We start from the raw sequence: 23,253 nt of genomic DNA, 5'->3' as shown, positions 1-23,253 counted from the left end.
AAACTTGGACTAGAGAGGAACAGAGGTTAAGGGTGTTTCAGAATAAGATACTTAGGAAAATATTTGGGGTAAGAGGGATGACGTTACAGGGGAATAGAGAAAGTTACACAACGCAGAACTACACTCATTTTATTCTTAACCTGATAGGAACATTAAACCCAGACGTTTGAGATGGGCACATAGAGTGTTAATTGGGAGTCCAAGGGAATAAAAAGACCTTTCGGGAGGCCGAGGCGTAGATAGGAGGATAATATTAAAATGTATTTTAGGGAGGTGGGATATGATGCTAGAGACTAGATTAATCTTGCTCAGAATAGGGACATATGACGGGCTTTATGAGGGCGGAAATGAACCTCTGGATTCTCTAAAAGCCATTTGTAAGTCAGTTTCTCCTCTTTTTGCAACTTCATCGGTTTTTCATCGTACAAAATAATATTAACTGAGAGAAGGTGTAATCTTTTGCCACAAAATATAGAAAAGCTACTTGTGTTGTCTAGTAACCGTGTTGAGTCCAGCCATTGTAAGATGTGTATTTTTTCTCCCTCTTCAGTGTAAAAAATTAAGTTACCTTAGTTCTTGCATTCAGATAAAGATTTAATGATGTTAAAAAACTGTTAAATTATGCAGATTTAATATATTGTTATTTGGCAGCACATTAAATACAAACTATTATTGTAAAAAGACTTATTTGGAAATAATAATATAGTTTTAGTATTGAAATATTTATTTCGTATTTTACCAAAATAAATTCTATATTTTGAAAAAAAAATTCTTCATATTGTGCCGGTCTCAAGTTACCTACAAGATTTCACTGCATTTTCTGCTTGGCATTTCGCCTTTGTAACATCACTTCCCAGTATGTACCTTATGGATTTAATGACAGATTATTCTAGCGTTTTCATTTCCGTAACATTCAGCATTTGTTTTATTAACGAATCCATTTCCTGAAATTAAAATAACGCTTATTCCGTAATGGTTTTTGTACCCCTTCTCTGTAACAGTGGGGCGTAAGCGATGAATAATACACAGTGCATGATATAGCACTTTTCAGATAGCCACACTATATCAAATAGGAAAATGTCTCCTGAAGACGTGTCAAGAAAGAACTGTCCCCTTGTACCGTGTCAACAAAGAACTAGCTAGGATATTAATTTCAATTGCTTCGAACTCTTTTGAATTTAATGTCACATTGATAAATGCAATGAACCTGTTGAAAATGAATTTAAATTAACAGCAGTTGTTCTCGTTCTCTTCTTCTATTTCCTTCTTACAACCCTCGTTTTTCTTTATCTTCATATCTCTTGCTACATATTCTTCTGTGTACCGTTCTTTTCCTCTGTTTATCCATCCTTTTATACTTTTGTATGATATTTTTATTTTACTTCGGTTCCTTCATATCTTCCTCCTCACCTCATCCTCTTATTATTACTACTGCTGCTGCTGCATAATAGTATCTTAATTTTGTTTGTTACTCGTATTTTATGCTTGAGACATCCCTTATGCGGAATAGCTCACCACGTGAGTTACTAAAGAGCCCTCTTGGGGAGGCCTTAGCCCTTAATGGGACATAACAGGCTTTTATTATTTTTATTTTATGCAGTTTCTTTATTGACAATTATTTCCTATTCTTTGATAATTTCATTTACGAGAGTATTAAACAGAACAGGTGACAAGATACAGTCTTTCTTCACTACTGCCTTTGTTGTGTATGGTTCTGATAATTTCCCTCAATATCTTTTATCCTTGATGTTTGAATTACTATATGAAATCCTTAAGGTTCTGTGGAGTTTTAGGGTAAAATTTTCTTTTTGTAAATTTGGTTTATTATTCTAGACAGTATTCTGTGAAGTGTAAACTACTATCCCAGTTCACAAGTTTTAAAACATAGTTGCCATAAATGTGAAGATTAATAATAATAATAATAATAATAATAATAATAATAATAACGGTAATAATAATAGTAATAATAAATAATAATAATATAATAATAATAATAATAATAATAATAACAATGCATAAAACCATAAGATATAATTTCTTGAAAGTAGACCTATTTGTGTATGTTTATAATGTATGTACAAGGTGTCCCACATAAAGTGTTACAAGCTAATATCTCTTAAATGGATCAGTATAACTAAATGCTGACTTTTCCTATAGTTTTCGGAGGAGAGGGCCTTCGTGATAGTTTCATTGACAACATTTCAGCGTGCCTCAAAATGGAGTTCCGGTGGAATAACTTCAGAATTTTAAATGGGACGATTAGCCTATATAACTTTTAGATATTTTGATTGTCCTAAAACAATTGGGCAACTTTTGTTTAAAACATTTTTTCTATACTGAAATTCTGAAATGGTATAGGGTTTTTGAAGCGAGACATTCGATACTGATAAATAATAAATAAACCATGCTATAACTTTACATCATTTTATTAATTGCTCAAAATAACCTTAATTAACATCTCAACACATAATAAATCTTTTCTAAAAAAATTTCAGTTCCATTTATTTCAGTATTATGATTTTCAATAAGTGAAGCTTGTCGCATTATTAGCCCCTGTATGTTATTAAAAGTTAGAGAAAACTTTTCCACAAGAATCACCAAGTGCTTAGACGTTAGTGAAGGCTACTTTGAGCACTTAATGACTTAATGTAAAGTAAATACTTTGGTATTTATTGATTTCCTTATTCGCTTTGTAATCTTTTCTGCTACTGTGTACTTCAGTGAAAATACCCTGTAACTGCTCAACAATTTATTTAAAAATGTTTCAATAAAAGTTGCTTAGTTTATTGAGGAGAACAAAAATATTTAAAAAAAATTCCATGGTTTCATTTAAAAATCTGAAGATGCACCCCGACGTCCCCTAAAGAGACCCGGGGAAATATTTCTCATATCACAGTTTGGAAGACCACTTTCCCCAATAAAATTTAGAAGATAAAGCATTCAGTTTCATCTATTCATTTAAGAGATATTAACTTGTAATGTCCACACCTGTGGAGTAACGGTCAGCGCGTCTGGCCGCGAAACCAGGTGGCCCGGGTTCGATTCCCGGTCGGGGCAAGTTATCAATATGAGCAAATGCTGGGTAATTTTCGGTGCTGGACCCCGGACTCATTTCACTACCATTATCACCTTCATCTCATTCAGACGCTAAATAACCTAAGCTGTTGATAAAGCGTCGTAAAATAACCTATTAAAAATAACTTGTAACACTTCATATGGGCGACTCTGTATTGTAGTATAAGAAAGCGTTCAGCTCAGCTGAGACCAGGAACATGACCATCATATATGCTTTAATGGCCGGTGTAGACTGCGTTATTATTGATCCGTAACATTTCGGGTATTTTTACTCATTACTTTGATTAAAATATTATGCAGTAAACTCTTCGTATTTCCGTAATTCTTACAATTTCTCTTATATTGTCCCTAAGTACGTCAATACTGTGGAAGTCATTCGTAAATACTTAATTTTTAGGGTTTTATTAGAGGTGTCCATATCCTTACTGCTTCTGTATTCATATCACACTTTCCGTAATGTCCCTCTGCTTCTCTATGCACGCTTGCAGATGCAGTTAAATGAGTCTCATAGAGATTAGTCCATTACCTTGGACACACGGAAAGCTGGGAGGAGATTGCCGGACATAAAGCATAGCTGAACCTACTGCAGTTAATAATTCTTACAGATTTCGTCGTTGATACACTTTCCTGCATTAAGTATTCCGTATAATGATTCCCGGTTGTGCTTCAGTTTTGCCTCGATCCAAAGAAATTAATAAATAATTTCCATCCTAACAGTTTCTGCCTCCAGTAGATGAATCTTGATTCAGATGGATGCCCTAATGTTCTTGCACGGAAATTAATTTCCTATCTTAAAAAAAGCCACATAAAGACTATGCATATTACGAACACATTTGTAATTCAGCCTGAGTCTTATGTCAAAGATGTACTGTATATTAGATCATTGAACTTATTTCGTTACAATAATATTATGCAGTCAATGAAATGTGTTGTTTACGTGTTGTTTGTAGTGTATAATTCATAAACTGTTACTTGTTTTTACGAGTGCTGTATTACTGTAAACCAGTGGTCTTCAACTTTCTGTACACAAACTAACAAATAAAAACCAAACATAATAAAGCTGTTCTGTAATATTATGTCTTAGTATTTAGTGTTAGTATTATCGCTACATACAATAAAATAAATACATACTATGACCGTAGCACACACCCGTTTGAGCAAGCTCGTGTTCGGGGACAGTTCCTATAAATAATCGTTTTGTGCTAAATGCAACATAACGAAGATTCAGTAAAATTAAAAAATCCAATACAATTATTACAAAAGAGAGATAATTACGAGATAAAAATAGAAAATCAATATATAACATAATATCTGCAGTGCCTGGGAAAAGTGACATAAGTCAGTTTTCACAAACCTTTTTTGATAATTTATTGACAACTTACGGAACATCTGCTCGCTTGGAGAAAGAGACATAAGTATTTCTCCCATTACAATAATTCATACAGAAAAAAATCAAATCGACATAAACCAGTGTAAGTTGTCAATAAATTATCAAAAAAGGTTTGTGGAAACTAACTTAATTTTGTTCTTGCATTTATTAAAATCAACTGGCTGTGTGCGTTCTGAATTTGTACGAGTAACAACTAATTTTGTCTAATAATAATAATAATAATAATAATAATAATAATAATAATAATAATAATAATTATTATTATTATTATTATTATTATTATTATATTGCTCCTGTGCGCGACAGTCCACACAGACCCAACGCCTACCAATCGACTGTTGGCCTCACGTGCATATGCCTCAGGAGGTAAACGATCATCTAACCAGTCCGGGGTACGTGTGGTTAGCACGTTGATCCTCACAGCCGTTATAGCTGGTTTTCGAACTTGATTTCGCTAACTATTGTAGCTCCCCAAATTCATCTCGATGCTGGATGGGCACCGGCCCCATACCTAGGGTGACCAGATTCACATCGATAGAAAAGAGGACACAAAGCTTCAAAAAGGAGGACATTGTTCTAAAAAAAAAAGAGGACAGAAAATAAGTACTTAGATTTAGGCTTAGGCCTCTATTATACTATAAACTACGTCAATATCTATTTTCTTACAAAATATTTACAGTACAGATTTAAGTTTATATCGTACCTAAAAGTATGTTAATATTACAAAAATAATTAAGAGAAAACTTAATAATAATACTTTTGCAGTTAGGTACATATGAAAGTCAAGGGATTAAAGAGGACAGAAAATATCTACCCTATTTAGATTTAGGCTTATTATTATGCCAATATCTATTTTATTACTGTATACTTAAGATAAATCTTAATAATATAAAATGATTTTACAGTTAACTACATATGAAAGCTAAGGGAACTATATCAAAATACATAAAAAGACCGCACAAAATGTGAATTTAATATTATTTTGTATGCAAAGAGAGTTATGATCGTTCGCAAAGAGCATATTCTGTCAATGCTTCTGCCACCTACAGGAAAATTGCTTTAAAAAGACATCAAATCAGATTATTTCAAAACATCAGCCATACAAGTTACGAAAAGGAGAACATTTATTGATTTTTTTTAAATCCGCCCGGACCCCGGACAAAGGCCTAAAAAAAAAGAGGACATGTCCGGACAAAAGAGGACATCTAGTCACCCTACCAGTGTTGCCGATTTAGATATTTTGTCGCTGAATCTAGCGATTTTTAACTTTTTTTTCGGCGACAATTTATTTTATCTTTTCTATTGCTTAAATAGGAATTTAGCGACTTACCAGCAACAAAAATAAAAATTTCTCTATTGGCAATAAGGAATGTAGCGACTTTTGAACTACTGTTTGGTGATTTTCCAGACACTTCAGTTGACAATAATGCCACATACATTGTCCGAGATTTCATCAAAAAATGTCATACCCTAACCTATGCGAACTTGAACCAGTGCGCATTCCATAACGCTAGTCCGGGAAATGATGCTCTGGACTTTAAACCGTGTGTCCCGTGTCGGAATTTTCCAGCACGATAAAGACCTCCAAGCTTAAACTAGAGCCTCTGGGCAAAATTTCTCCTCTCTCGCGTCCTAATAATACCTTAACTGCATAAGTTACTAGGTGCCTTTGAGGTGATGAACTTACCACTTGTCCCTCTGCCCCTGTCGGCAAACAAGTGTAATTCCTTGTAGATACTGAAACTTCCGTCAGAAAGTACCTTTGTTCCGGTATCGAAACTATGAGTGAAATACATACATATATTTTTTAAACTAAAACCAATTTGTCTACGTCGTTGAATCTATAATATGATATATTACAATCTAAATAGCAGAATTCCTTGTTCTTGTTGTTAGAAATAGAATGATCAAAATCTAGGTATGGTCCCAAAAGCGTTTCCCATTCTTGTAAAGTAAACGATATTAGGGAAATGGGCAGGTTGATAGATAAACTGAACTAAAGTAAACAAAATTACTCTACTAAGACTCTTAATATTGTTTCGGCATAGTACTTGGTTTTCCTGTTCGTATTCACTTCGGTTGATTTTGTATTTATCCATTTTATTATTATTTCACTCTTCAGAGCCTCTGATGTATCTAGAATCAACCCTCCATTAAATTTTATGACATATTTTAGACTCTTAAACAAAATACAACAAATTTAAATGGTTTAATTAGTGTTACCTGGTGAACTACGGCTTTGACGAGACGAGCATGCGCAATGTTATGTCTCTGGAACTTAGAAATTGTCGTCGACCCATTCTTTTTGCCGTTAAGTGTACATTTTGAGTAATATATCAGACTATAAAATACGTAAACATACAATTACTATACATCTTGATTACACAACTTTTAACACTATATCACTTCGGAATATGTATTAGCCTATATGTCTTTCTCGTGTTAAATTTTTACCGTGCCTGGTTAATATGTTTCAGCCTGTTATGGAACATCTTCAGAACTGGTTGTTGCTGGTCTTGGCGCGTTCTGTTGTTTTTCCTGTAGGGGTGTGTTTGTGTAGTGTAACGTGGAGTCAAAGAGTGTGTGTGTGTTCTGAAATTGAGTTCTGTGTTGAGAATTTCGTTTGGATGAATGAATGAAATTGTCAACACACAACTCGATTTCAGAACACACACACAAACACACCTCGACAGGAAACACAAACAAAAGGCGCCAAGACCAGCATCAACCAGTTCTAAAGATGGTCCGTAACAGGCTGAAACATGTTAACTAGGTACGGTAAAATTTAATACGAGAAAGACATATAATACATAATCCGGTACATTTATTTTAGAGTGAACACATGGCACTTTTCTTTTTTGTTTTAGTGCATCGGAATGATTGTGTTGCAGTGTCTTTAATAACGGTCTCCTTTAAGAATAGGAAGTGTTACCCATGCTGTAATTCTTCTGACAAGACGCAATTAAGTTACGTTATACTTCCTCCATGCCTCCAAATCCTTAAAAGACTGTGAAGTACAGATTACGAGAAGGAAAAACTCTCTTATTAAGAGACAACTCTGATGTTCATCGAACTGCCGGCAAATAGTGGTGACAAATTGGCTGTAATTTTAAAGGCATCAAGTTTCCGGAATTAGGAGGCTTCATCTATATCCTGCCTGAAGGACTTATAATTTGGGCGTTATTACCTCCTCGTTTTGCAACATGTCCTAGCTTCAGGGGGCGTGCATTCTTATTACCATACATTATAGAAACATATTCAAAACTTTTAGAAAGTTTCACATTACTTTATTACTGCTATCATGTGAATGATATTATTATCGTCTTCCCTTTTTCAGATGCTTCGACTTGTGGAAGTATTAGCTGTTATCGATGGAGCTGGATGTATCGACATCTGGAGTCTCATTACAGCAAGAATTATGCAGAAGGCACTTCGTAAGGGTAAGTGGCACGAAGCAAGTCTTGCAGTGTTATGCTAGAAGTAATTAGATTGTATCTGACTTCTCTGATGCGGAACTCTGATGCATTAAAATGTAATATTAAAGCAGTACAATGGTGATATTAAATTATGTTCATATTCTATACGGAGGAAAAGGTCAAGAAGCGAAATAAAATGTTACGCTCGTTTGATGTTTAAAGTATAAAGTTCGAAAAAAATGCAGGTGTTGTTTTAAAACTCGAATTATTCGTAGGGTATTGCTTTTATAATAAGATCTACACTTCTAGAAAGGAAATCATTTGCTCATTAGTGATAGTTTAGACAGTTATTGACTTACGCTTTTTATGCGATAATTCACTTCTTTATAAATTCAAAAGAGCATTTGTATATTACCTGGACTCTGAGATTTAATTTGTAAACTTTTGAGTAATAACAAGATAGCAACATATTGTTGAAATGGAACCCGGCCATCGCTAACAGAAAGAAAAATAAAGAAATTAAACTTAATGCTTAATCCTCGACACGGTTAACACTGTGACACCAGGTGACGGATACTGGACTCAATAAATCTCTGTGGCCTTAAAGTGAACCAATGTTTGACAGCAGTTTGTACCGTTTCGTTCAATGGAAATATGCTTCCCTTCAGGTTTTTTTTTCGAATCTTAAAAAATACGAAAATTGCATGAGATAAGTCTGGACTGTAAGGGGAGTGTGGTACTGTTTCTTATCGCTCTTGTTAATGTGGCAATGTGGCAGTGTAAGTTCGGGCAGGCATTATCGTGGAGTAATATTGCGTTTCTTGTCAAAATACATCGCCGTTTATTCTTGATACCCTAGAATGTTTAATTTTCTTCCTGCGTTTTTATTTTCGTCTGTCTATCATCCTGTGTTTCTTTCTACAAACATATTCCTCTTCCTACCGGATTTACTCTCTTTCTAACGGCACTCCTCTATTTCTATCGGGATTTTTCCTTTCTTATCGGCATCCTATCCATCCTATCGGTCTCCCGCCCTTCCTATCGGCCTCCTGTCTTTCTGTAGGCCTTTCTCCCTTTGTGTCTGTCTGTCTTCCTTTCTATCGGTCTTTCTTCCTTTCTGTCGGTTTTTCTTCCATTCTATCAGTCATTCTCCCTTTCTGTCTGTTTTTCTCTTTTTCTGTCGGCCTTTCTCTCTTTCTGTCGGCCTTTCTCCCTGCCTTTATATCGCCTTTTTCCCTTCCTGTTGACCTTTCTCTCTTTATATCGGCCTTTCTTTTTTTCTGTCGCCTTTCTCTCTGTTGGCCTTTCTCTCTTTCTGTCGGCCTTTATCTCTTTCTGTCGCCTTTTTCCCTTTCTGTCGGTTTTTTTCCCTTTCTGTCGGCCTTTCTCGGCTTTCCTCCCTTTCTATCGACCTCTCGCCCTTTCTATTGATTTTCTGCCCTTCCTTTCCTCTCCCGACATTCCTATTCTCCTTCTGCCCTAGCTATCCGCCTTCTGCCTTTGCTATCCGCCTCCTGCCCTCCGCCCTATCTACCGGCTTTGCTCCTTTCTAGCGTCCTTCCTCCCTTTCTATCACTCTTCCTCTCTTCCTATTAGAGTTCTTCCATTTCTATCGGCCTTTATTCTTTTACTGCCGGTCCTTCTTCTCTTCTATCAGCCTTTCTCTCCTTTTGCCTTTGGTATTCCATTTTCCCTATCATTATCCTGTCGCTTTTCCACGATTCATAACCATACTCATCTCCAGTGGAGATAGAAAATGAAAACTACTGTACTGATAGGAGTTCCATATTATTATTTACTCATGCGACGAAATTTTCACTGAGCAAACAATCATAGAATCTCTATAACTGGTGTTTATGTTGCTGACACCTCATACATGGCACTATGAAATTGCAGTTGGTGATTTTGGTGGTGGCGGTGATGATGGTGATGTTTTCTAGTTTTATGTCCTGAAGTTCATCTTAAATCTAGATTATGATAAATATCATGTTGCATTGTTATAATTTTTCTTTCGTCGCCAGATACTAACAAAAATAATTTCGCTCTGCCATATAGGCTACAGTGGCCTATGTATGAACAACTTGACATAGATCATTTCTATCATGAATTCTTGTCACTATCAGGACAAGATACGAAATAAGAGTTGCAAGCGGAAGGAACAAGATAGAGAGATCGCTGATATTTGCTTGTATGTTAATAAATATGTCAAGTACGATGGCATAAGCTATCGATACTTGTACAGATCAGCAAGGGATTCGTTGCCCCCCACCTGACAGCAAGATATTAGCCTACATGTTTTCTCATCACGGTGATTTTACTTACTTCTTCTTTTCTGGATGATGATGATGATGATGATGATGATGATGATGATGATGATGATGATGATGATGATGATAACCTACGAGTTTTAACATGTAGACTACATCACCTGGAGAAAACAGTTAGTGTAAGAGAGGAAACGGTGCCTAGAGATTTTTTTTATGGATATCCTCATTTTTCTTTTATACTTCATCATCAAGTGACTGATTCTTAGTATGCAATATTATTTTTTCTTTTAGTTTGTAATTACAAAAACTCCGTCTCTCTTCGGTGAAAGGCACTAGAATACTATGTCACTGTTTAAAATATTACCCTGTTACTTCTATATATGCTGATTTGTTGGCGTATTTCTTAAGCTCTAATGATAAAATTTCTCCTAAATATCTTAGTAAAATTACCACAGTTTCGTCGCTATTTCTTAGGCCTATTCGTCTGTTATAAAATTATTAGTAGAAATTATGAAAAAGAGAAAAGGAAATGAGGAAAGAAGAGTATAGAAAGATATCAGGAAATGATAGAAGAAGAAATGAGGGAAGAAATTCAAGAAAGAAAGAATGGAAATCTGGAAGAAAGAAATGCAGGAAAGATGAAGACGTGGGTGAAGGACGAAAGTGGAAATTAAGAAGTGCAAGATGAAAGGACCAAAGTCAGGAAGGAAGAATTACAGCAAGGGCGAAAGAAGAGAAAGAAGAAGTACAGGAAGGACGAAAGAAGAAAAGGAAGAAATGCATCAAGGACGAAAGAAGAAAGGGAAGGAAAAATGCAGGAAGAATGAAAGGAGAGAAGAAATAAAGCAGGAAGAAAGAAAGAAAGAAAGAAGGAAGAAATAGCCGACATGAAGGACGAAAGGAGAGAAGGAAGAAATTCAGGAAGAACGAAAGAAGTGAAGAAAGAAATGCAGGAAGAACGATGTGAAGGAAGAAATTCAGGAAGAAAGTAGTAAAGGAAGAAGTGCTGGAAGGATGAAAGAAGTGAAGGAAGAAATGCAGAAAGGACGAAAGAAGTGAAGAAAGAAATGCAGGATGGATGAGAGAAGTGAAGGAAGAAATGCAGAAAGGACGAAAGAAGTGAAGAAAGAAATGCAGGATGGACGAAAGAAGTGAAGGAAGAAATGCAGAAAGGACGAAAGAAGTGAAGAAAGAAATGCAGGGTGGATGAGAGAAGTGAAGGAAGAAATGCAGAAAGGACGAAAGAAGTGAAGAAAGAAATGCAGGATGGATGAGAGAAGTGAAGGAAGAAATGCAGAAAGGACGAAAGAAGTGAAGAAAGAAATGCAGGATGGATGAAAGAAGTGAAGGAAGAAATGCAGAAAGGACGAAAGAAGTGAAGAAAGAAATGCAGGATGGATGAAAGAAGTGAAGGAAGAAATGCAGAAAGGACGAAAGAAGTGAAGAAAGAAATGCAGGATGGATGAAAGAAGTGAAGGAAGAAATGCAGAAAGGACGAAAGAAGTGAAGAAGAAATGCAGGATGGATGAAAGAAGTGAAGGAAGAAATGCAGAAAGGACGAAAGAAGTGAAGAAAGAAATACAGGATGGATGAAAGAAGTGAAGGAAGAAATGCAGAAAGGACGAAAGAAGTGAAGAAAGAAATGCAGGATGGATGAAAGCAGGGAACGAGGAAATGCAGGAAGGATGAAAGGAGAGAAGGAACAAACGAGGAAAGGAAATATAATTGGATAGAAGAAGGGAGAAAGAAAACAATCTACTCTACATTCATGTCATTCAAGTGGAGAAGACGAAATACTTGATACAGATTCCCACAGCTATTTTATCTAGGTATTACAAGCAAGACAGAATTTTGTAAGTGAGCCCTTCTCTCTCTCTCTCTCTCTCTCTTTTTAATTGAGTCCTCTCACTGAGGGGTAGGATTTATTAAACATTGAAAATCTGTAACACGAGAATTCTAAATTTATATCCTTTCGAAATAATTTTTTGTGTTCATTTACCGAACTTGAACAACAGAATTTTTTACTATGTTGGAAACGAGGCAGAAGTTGGAGGAAATTGGCCATTGTCCAATTTAAGATGTATAATATTCCTTATTTGCTTACAAAACACATAACAACAATAAAGTTATGAAGAAATATGAATTGTGGATGCTTCCTAACTTCTCATTTTCACTGTTACTGCAATGGCTCCACTTAGTTCTCGGACACACATGAGATGCAGGGTACCTGTTAAGGTTCTCCATGATGTGGATAGACAGCCTTTATATTTCGGTATTCAATATGTGTATCTTTTTTTTCTATTATTGAGCTCAATCATGTTTTAAAAATGAGTTTTTTAATTCAACGCCCTTTCTCGTGTCTCACCTCGTCTTTTCCAATGAAAGTAACGCCTGTGTACCTCTTCGTTCCTCCCAGCACATTTTTCACGAACCCCACGCGTCCGCGCGTCGATGCCGCAGATGAGAAAGGAGATAAATATTTTGGACTCATTAGCGTGTGGGAAGGACGGTGCTGTACATGTTCGTGTAACTTAATAAGTCCCACATTATCGAAAATTAAAACTTGTACAATATTTTATAAATGAAGTTCTTTAATATAAATACGTATATTGAATTTAACTATACTTGTATGCTATATTATTATAATTAATACCAATTTAACGAATGTTTAATAATTCGCGTGTATAGTAAGTAGTACGCAAATAAGATGGAGCATTATAATGAATAACAATTTTGGTATGAAATTTATGAGAATTGTTACGTTGAAGATTAGAGTTTACCAGTCACAATAAAATATCATATTTATTTATTTATTTATTTATTTATTCATTTATTTATATAACTGTGTACATTTAAGAGATAATGAAACACGTTAAAATATATAAAAAATATATTACGCATTTTGTAATTAAGTGCATCGTTAATTAGAAAATTAGACTGAAAGTCTGTGTAGATTGTCAACTTCGCATCGTCACCTCGCTTACGAATACACACGAACTCAGCATTCCACCCCTTAGTTACTGCAGTAGCGTTGCCAGATTTCATAGTTGCAGAAAATAACGATAAGTGTTAATATTTTATTTAATTTGCAAGAAAACCGTTAATTTTTTTAAAAACTACAAAGGGATAAATAATTCCTTATCAATGCCTCTAATGATAAGAGTAAAAGCCAGAATCGTACGGATAACAGTGTTAACCTATAGGGAAAATATTTTTTTCTGAGGAAAGTATTCATTTGGGACTAATATGGCATCAGATTTTTTTTTTACTCTATCCAAGGAATGAAATGTTAAAATCTGCATAGCAATATGACTTCCACTTTGTGTCATTACCATCGTCACCACTATCATTCACTCTCACTTTCTCTTTTTCCATCTACTCATTATTCTTCTCCCTTACTTCCTACTACTCTATCTACACCTTATCAGTTTCTTCATCGATCTCCTCCTACTCCTCCTTTTCCTCCATCTCCTCTACTTTCTCTCCTACCTCCTCCTATTCAGTCTACTCGATATCCTTAGTCTCGTCTATCTCGTCTTCTCTTTTCCATCTCGGTCTCCTTCTCATCTGATCTATTCTTCATCCTCAGTCTCTTCATCTAACTCCTTTTACTTCACTTATCTTCTTTCTATAGCTCATCTTTTCCTCCACCACATCCTCCTACTCCATCTTCTTAAAGCAATTTTATTGTCTGAATTATATTTGTCTTAAATATAAAGATTTTTGTACTTAAAATTATTAAAATATCATAGAAAAGCTGTTTTGAGTGGATTCACTACGATGTTATCTGCACTTTCCTGTTAACTACTCAAACTTTTAAATTTTAGAAAACAAATTTAATGGGTTGAAATTAGGTGATCTTGGGGGCCATTCAAGAACCATGTTATTCAACCGTTTTAATTAGCTTTTATCTATGGTTATTTAATTAATGACCCTCTTATTCTCCATAGTGAAAAATTTATATACTGAAGTTTATTTATTTTTGTTATGTACACATATATTGGGATCCTAAATTTGAAGAAATTTTTACACAGTAGTAGTTTATATAAAATGGTAAGAAATGTTGTTTCTTATTTAAATTTTTAATTTAATTTAATTTAATTTAATTAGCTAGCTAGCTAGTGAGTACAAATTAAAATTATAAAACAAAAATGTTTCTAGGCACTACCGTAGGAGCCAGGCTCGTGTACGGTGTGGTCTTAGCCAACAATATAACATAAAATTTACAAGGACAGTTTACTAAATACAGTAAGTAACTTAATTCAAACCAATAAATAACACACAAGAGCAAAGAAGAAGAAGAGAAAGAAGAAGAAAGAGAAAAAAAGAGAAAAACACACGTTATATGTTTTGAGACCTGAAGAATTCAAAAATGGAAACATAAGTATATGGTGTCATTTAAAAACGTATGCCTTAGTGCAATCTTTATAAAAATGGAAAAACATAGCATTTTAAAACATGGTCTGCATTTTTTTACTCATCTTGTGCGGGTGTATGTAGCAGAAATGCAACACAATGGACATGGCGTCTGTCTTCATCTTGTCGAAGTTAAAGGCCTTTCATAATTCATTTACTTTAATTTTTACTTTATTAAAATATTTATCAGCTCCGAATTATGGCTCCCGCTAAATCGTTTATTATCCTTCAGTCTCTCAGTCCATTTACATCTTAAAACAACTGACAGTTTCCCACCAAAGGAAGCTGAGTTCGATCTTTTCCAGATAATGTGACATTTGTGCCATACAGAAGGTCGAGGGGTAAATTTTCATTTTTCTTGCGATTCCCTTTTCATCCAGGCTCATTATCACCGCATCGTTTCTGAATAGCCTCTGTAGTTGAAAAGGGATGCTAAATAAATGATTAGTAATTACCTTTGAGTTTCGTCAGTGAAAGTGGTATAAATAATTACATACGGAGCAAGCTAGGGAGTTTGAGGACTAATAATACAAAAACACTTGGAACCGGTACGTGCGGTATGAATAATAAAACCGTTTAATGAGTGTAGTGTGATGTAATCCCGCAAATATTATGGAAATACGTGCTGCATCTATTAGAGAGTACATGTATGTAGGATATCCAAGCCTCATTGCGAAACTATTCCGGCACCCAAAGTTTCATAAGCGAAATAACAAGCAGTAAAATCGCGTCACATCAACTCGTTTTGTTTTTATTTCAAGCATTTACAAAAACCCACAGACTGACAGCTTTTGAGTTACTTTCACTTCTGCTAGGAAATTTCTTCATTGGAATTAAATAAACAGTGCCAGACCAAATAGCTTGTATTTTCACGTTATACATTCTGCGCAATGACAAAGAACTGATAATTCAAGTACATTTGTGTCCAATGTTCCCCATGATCATTTTAACTCTGTTTTCTTAGTGCAAGAATTATTTTTTGTGGCTGTGAAGAAAAATTCTTTCTTTCGAAACCTTTCCGGATAAGAACTAGTGGTAGCAACCGTTCTGAAATAATATTATACCGAAGAGACAGAAATGTGATTCACAGAGAATGACTCCACTTCGAACACAGCTCAATGAGTTTTTTCATATTGAACACTAAGGTTCTGCTAGCTACTTTAAATGAAGTTGTGTCCAATGACTTGCTCGTGATCTTTTTCACCCAATGTGTTCCGTTAGCACAAGAATTTTGTTCAATTGTACGTCATTTATTCATAGATTTCGAAAAGGCATATGACTCTGTTAAGAGGGACGGTTTATATAATATCACACTCTAGTATATACAATCACGAAGCTTGAGTTGTGAAGGTGCTAGGAACAATAGACTGTGCCGGTAATATTTCGCATTGTCTGTAATGAGGCGATATTAGCGATCCTAGTGGTTAGCAACTATCTATGGATGCATATTTAGTACTGCGTATTGCGCTTCGTGACTGTATACACTGGATTGTGATAATAGTCTTATGGAAGTTTGTATTCCGAAGAAACTAGTTCGAGTATTTAAAGTGTGTCACAGTGAAACGTACAACAGAGTCCGTATAGGCCAGTTACTGTCGGATCCTTTTCTAATTCATTGCGGACTAAAGCAAGGAGATGCGCTATCACCTTTACTTTTTAACTTCGCTCTAGAATATGCCATTAGGAAAGTCCAAAATAACAGAAAGGGTTTGGAATTGAACGGATTACATACCTTCTTGTTTATGTGGATGACATGAATATGTTAAGAGAAAGTTCACAAACGATTAGGGAAAACACGGAAATTTTACTTAAAGCAAGTAAAGCGCTAGGTTTGGAAGTAAATCCCGAAAAGACAAAGTATATGATTATGTTTCGTGACCAGAATATTTTACGTAGTGAAAATATAGAAATTGAAAAAATGCACATATCTTGGGGCAACAGTAACAAGTATAAATCACACTCGGGAGGAAATTAAACGCAGAATAAAATTATTCGGTTGAGAAGCTTTTTGTCATCTAGTCTGCTGTAAAAAATCTGAAAGTTAGAATTTATAAAACAGTTATATTACCGGTTGTTCTGTATGGTTCTGAAAGTTGGACTCTCGCTTTGAGAGAGGAACAGAGATTAAGGGTGTTTGAGAATAAGGTGCTTATGAAAATATTTGGGGCTAAGAGGAATGAAGTTACAGGAGAATGGAGAAAGTTACACAACGCAGAACTGCACGCATTGTATTTTTCACCTGACATAAATAGGAACATTAAATCCACAGTGACAGTGGACAGTGCATCTAGCACGTATGGGCGAATCCATAAATGCATATAGAGTGTTAGTTGGGAGGCCAGAGGGAAAAAGACTTTTGAGGAGGCCGAGACGCAGATGGCAGGATAATATTAAAATGGATTTAAGGAAGGTGGGATATGATGATAGAGACTGGATTAATCTTGCACAGAATAGGGACCGATGGCGGGCTTATGTGAGGGCGGCAATGAACCTGCGGGTTCCTTAAAAGCCATTTGTAAGTAAGTATAGAAACATTAAGTTCAATTTTTCAAACACACTGTAGTTCAAAAGCACACACGGCACAAAATTGATAAAATTCTGACAGGACTGTTACTAGCATATTATGGGAGTAAAGCCTTTACTATAAATAAGTCAAACCAGCAGAGATGCGATATAATATCTGTAAAACAGGTGCATATTCGTTTTTGGATCATGAAAGGAAATTAGACATCTTGACAAAATTACATATGCAGCCAATTTTGAAATTTATTTAGAACTATAGGTTCAGATCGATACATCCTGCAAAGAGGATGGATAATTGAAAAATACCCAAACAACATCTACACTACCAGTTTAAAGGGGAGGACAATTTGGGACGACCGAATAAAAGGCATAGGCCTATTGAGACCGCAACAGGCCACGGAAAAGAATAAGGATGGTGGTGGTGGTGATGGTGATAATGATGCATTTCAGTTCGCATACCATTCCTATTCCATCATTACTCATTTCTTAAAAATTTGGCTTTAAACAGAAAAGTATCTGAGCTTGAATAAATCAATTTTCTGTTATCCCACAAGCCGAAATTCTTCCCTTCTTCTATAATGAAAAGAGCTCTACAAATACTTATAATTATAGTTTTATAAAACATGCTTATGTTGGAGCAGTAGTTCTATAAAGAACTCTTAGTCTGGGAACCATTAAGTAAAAATTATGGCATTTATTTTAGCGTGAGCGAACAGAGAATTTTAGAGGTTTATTGGCAATAAAAACGAATGGCTTTGTCTCGGTTCACCTGCTTTACAAGACCTCCTTTTAGTTCTTGTTCGCTGTCTTGTTTATCTTTCAGCACAAATATCAATGACATAGCACAGTCTAGTATATACAGTCGCGAAGCTCAATACGTAGTAAATGTGCAAACATTAGATAGTTGCTCACCACTAGGATCGCTAATATCGCCTCATTACAGGCAATGCAAAATAGTACCGTCACAGTCTATTGTTTCTAGCACCCTCAAAACTCAAGCTTCGTGACTGTATATAGTAGACTGTGGACACAGTACAAAACATTCGACCCTTAGGTTATAACTGGAACTTTTTCCCAAGTCTAGTATTCAAAATACATTATTCACAATAGTATCTCTGTAGGGATTTACGAAATGCAGAATGTTCACCACTTCACTTTGATGTCTCTTATTGTTCTTTCTTACCTATTCATTTTCTCTCTTTCATTTCTTACTCACTTTATTTTCACATTTTTTGTTACGCTCTTTTCTTCTTCTTTGTTTCCTTTTTGTCTTATTTATTGTTTACGTAAAGATTAATTTTTGGTCTTACAAAATACATGTTATGGTAACAATGGTTATTAGTCCTCTAATAACCATAGTTAAATCTTTATGTAAATTGTTCGCCCAACAGTGCATATTATTGAGGAATCCCGGCCACCAAGTCACTCAATTGGGTGCGCTCCTTGTATAATGGCAGTTGACTTAATATACCTATGTCAACTTATTATGTCGAACTTGGAGTCAGGCCACAAAGGGAAAAACACGATAGGAGAGGGATTAGATCCGGTGCTGTGGATTGAACTTCGGCGTAGCTCAGTGGTTAGAGCACTTGGTACGTAGAACCCAGGACCCGGGTTCGATCCCCGGCGCCGCACAGTGGTCCAGAATCCATATTTAGGAGGACAAAAGTAGAAAAATGACATGTAAAAATGAAATAAAACCCTTAAATTATTTTTCCTATATAACGGAGAAGCACTGAATTGATAATCTTAATCAGCGGAGGTGGCTGTAGAGCGAGATAAGAGGCCGGTAACATGCCACATTTCGCCACCCAGCATTCTTACTCAGCAAGCGTCGTGAGTCTGCCGTTTTCTTTGTGCTGTAACTCTGTTGTAAGTGGTCGATTCCATTCATATTTGGTATCAACATGTCAAGTAGTTCTTTAGGTATGTAACACTGTTTGTTTTTGTTACATTTAATGTTATTATAGCATGTCACATTAGCATGAATGGACACGGGACAAAATATAAATGTAACCATTGAGTGCAGACTTGACTAAGGTAGAAAAAAAAAACACCCTTTGTTCCGTCCCAAAATTTTTTTTTTTCACTTCCTCGAGTATTTAACTCTATTTTAAATGCAGTCTTAAGGTGCGCAGATTTGCGGAAGTAATAAATTATGCGCACTCTGCTTTCCAGTGCAGGAGTGCAATTTTTCTCGATTACAGTTATTTAAATATCTGTGAACTGAATCTACTTCCGAAGTAAAATTTAGGAAATTCAAGGTGGCAGCTTGTTAATTATGTATCAAATAAGCTTCCCGAGTGCCCAAAAAGTGCAACAGTACCTAAAATGATACATTTTTCCCATAAGATAATTTATCGTTGGAGAGCAAGAGGATAAAGAATATGAGTTTTCTTTTTAATGAAATCAACATTGTCTTAGGGAACTACTTATTAAATTACGTTCTCACCGTGATAGTAATGAAAATTTAGAGCAAACTTACGTTTGGAAAAAGTCGTGGCTGCCCAAGAAAGCTTTTCCATTATAGCAAGTATGAGGTCGAAACAAAAACAATCCAGAGAATTAGAGCGTGTATACAAAACAAGTTTACTACCTGTAACTACTGTATAAATTTTCATGAAAATCTGTTAGATAGAAGAAAAGTTACTAATTTTGTCTAAATGCATCCCCCTATAAGGGGAAGTTCCTCTTATACCAACGTAATCAGAGTTTGTACACAAAACAAATGTACTACGTGTAACTACTGTGTAAATTTCATAAAAATATGTTAGATAGGAGAAAAGTTACTAATTTTGTCTTATTTCGCCCTCTATAAGAGGTAGTTTCCTTTATACCAGCGTAATGAGAGCTTGTATACAAAACATGTATTCTACCTGTAACTATTTTGTATAATTTTATAAATGTATGTTAGATAAGAGAAAAGTTACTAATTTTGTCTAATTGCGCCCCCCTATAAGGGATAGTTCCCCTCAGAGCAACGTAATGAGAGCTTGTGTACAAAACATGTATGCTACCCGTAACGTCTGTGTAAATTTCATAAAAATATGTTAGATAGGAGAAAAGTTACTAATTTTGTCTAATTTCACCCCCTCTAAGAGGTAGTTATCCATATACCAACGTAATCAGAGTTTGTATATAAAACATATATGCTACCTGTAACTACTGTGTAAAATTTCATAAAAGACTGTTAGATAGGAGAAAAGTTACTGATTTTATCTAATTGCGCCCCCATATAAGGGGTAGTTCCCTTTATGCCAACGTAATGAGAGCTTGTATACAAAACATATATGCTACCTGTAACTACTGTGTAAAATTTCAAAAAAATATGTTAAATAGGAGAAAAGTTACTAATTTTGTCTAATTTCGCCCCCTATAAGGGGCAGCTCCCCTTATACTAACGTATTCAGAGCTCGTATACAAAACATATATGCTACTTGTAATCACTGTGTAAAATTTCATAAAAGTCATTGAGATAGGAGAAAAGTTACTAATTTTGTCTAATTGTGCCCCCATATAAGGGGTAGTTCCCCTTATACCAACGTAACGACAGTTGGTATACAAAACATATATGCTACCTGTAACTACCGTGTAAAATGTCATAAAAATCTGTTAGTAGCTGAAAAGTTATTAGTTTGTCCCGCTAAATTTGCATTCTAGACCACTGTGCGCCGGAGCGAATTTTTCTCCTCTAATATTTATTGTTCCTTACTCTTCCCAGTTATTTCACACTCGATTATTTCATCACTTTTTCTCATTATTTCTCTCATTTATCTTATTCCTTCTTTGTTTTCTCATGCCTTTCATTTCATCTACTTATTTCTTTCTTTCTACTTTCAGCCTCTGTTGCGTTTTTCTTTCTGTAGACTTATTAATATATTATAACGATCTATATTATTCTTTGTCTCTCTTTGTGTATTGTTGTTGCTATCAATTTTCAATTATTTTTTCCTTTTAATCTCTTTGTCTCCTTTCTTTCGTCTCTCATCTCTACATTCGCTCCTTTTTCCTCCTCACATTTTCTTAGTTAAAATTTGACAGCCTTCGTTCTTTTATCGTTCTTAGATTAAATTTTTTCACGTGTTTATATAGGCCTCATTTAAGGTTATTTTCATAATGTACGTATCATCATTTTTGGGAGCGCGCAGTAGCATCGCAGTTAAGACGTTGCGCTGCAAAGGGGAAGATAGGGAGTTCGTTTCTTGATAGGGTCGTGGATTTTCTACATTGTCTAATCCTTCCGGCCGAAATATGTTTCTGGGGTTTACTCAGCCTAAATTTATACCAGGAGTATTTCCTCGGGGGTAAATACTTCAAGCACGTAGGACGGATATCCCTGTTACTGCTAATTTCGGTCTATGGTCCGTCTCAGGAATCTGTGGAGTAGAAAGACGAAACAAGACCTCTGCGCAAGTAGTATGAGGGAGGGCTAGAGCCAATGATCGCTCTGGGGGAGGTGTTGGTTGAACGAAGCGAGCAATCGCTTGTGGGGAGGGGATCATTTCTTTCTGAACTCTATTCATTCATTCATTCATTCATTCATTCATTCATTCATTCATTCATTCATTCTACCACGAGCATCTTACCCCTTAGCGGACTAGAGCTGATGCTGCCCGCAGTACATTCCGGCACAGATAGACTCCGCCCCTATATGCGCGAAGTTACTCCACAGATTTCTGGGACGGACGCACCATAGGAAAAGATGAAGGCCTTAGTCTCCCGCAACTCTATTGTCCTCCAAGGCTCCAAGGTACACCTTTACCTTTACCATCCCTTTTGAGTTTTCTTTGAATTTTCTGTGGTGCAACGTAATATTTCTTCGTCGTCTCTACATCTGGAAATGTAGCGTGCTGATGTGCCAGAGACTCAGAAAATTTAATTTTTACCATTTTCTATAATTTTACGTATATTTTTGTTACATTGGCGTCCTGAAAACTCATTAAAAGGAATGTTATTACGTAAGAAGTATTGTATTATTACATTGAACTTAAAAACCAGAATAAAACTCTCATAAGTGGTATAATTTCTTCTGTATGTCGCCACGATTTATTGCTAATTTTCGCTTTCGGTATTTTTGCGAATTTCTCTCATATTCTTTGCGGATTATTATGTTTTCCCTCCATTTCTTCTTCTTTTAACACGAAACATTTATGCATGAATGTCAAACAAATAATGCGCTACGAACATTTCAATATCTGACGTCAGTTACTTAGCAACGGATCATTCAGAGGAAAATAAGTTACTTGTACAGATATTTATGCTATATATTCAATAATGGCCTGCTGTCAGGAAGTCAAAAGGAGAATAATAGCAATCGCAAAAGAAGCTTTTAATAGAAAAGGGAGCATCTTCTGCGGACTTCTGAAAAAAGAACTCAGAAAGAGAGTACTAGTGAAGGGCTTTGTGTTGAGTGTTGCATTGTATGGGGCACAAATGTGGACATTACGACGTAGTGAAGAGAAACGATTGGAAGCATTTGAAATCTAGATATGAAGAAGAATAGAGCGGGTGATATGGACAGACAGAATAAGAAACGAAGCTGTGCTAGAAAGAATGGATGTAGAAAGAATAGTCTGATACTAAAACTGATCAGTAAGACAAATAGGAATTGGCTAGGTCACTGGCTGGGAAGAAATTTCCAACTGAAAGACGCACTGGAAGGAATAGTGAATGGGAGAAAAGTTCGGGGCAGAAAAATATATCAAACGATGGACAACATTAAGATCGTTATATTCGATCAATCAATTTTATCGATTCTGAGCGTTACGTTTTCCTTGACATGAATCTTATGTGGAGATTAAGAAGAAGGCGGAAAATCGTAGAATGCTGGATTTGCAGTGAAAAACCTGCCCTTGGGCAGAGGACTATGAATGAATGAATATTCAATAAAGGGATAAGGGGAAAAATAATCACTAATAATACAACAAATAAATTATGTCACCCTGTCGTATTCACAATTCTTACATAAATAAAATCCAAATCCAATTCGATAAAACTAATGTCCCAATAACACTCATGCAAGAACATAAAATATGTTTAACGCAATAAGAGAGTCCTATGAATATTCTGTATGTCTGTCTGTCTCTGTCTCTCTCTTTCCCCCTTCCCTTTTTTCTTTTTCTCTGGTCGTTTCCACTTATATATATTGTTTTGTTTTATTTCAATT

The sequence above is a fragment of the Periplaneta americana genome, chromosome 15 (genome assembly GCF_040183065.1).
Source record: "Periplaneta americana isolate PAMFEO1 chromosome 15, P.americana_PAMFEO1_priV1, whole genome shotgun sequence".
NCBI classification, from domain to species: Eukaryota; Metazoa; Arthropoda; class Insecta; order Blattodea; family Blattidae; genus Periplaneta; species Periplaneta americana.
The sequence above is the reverse complement of the archived record's forward strand: the minus strand, read 5'-3'. Positions refer to the sequence as shown.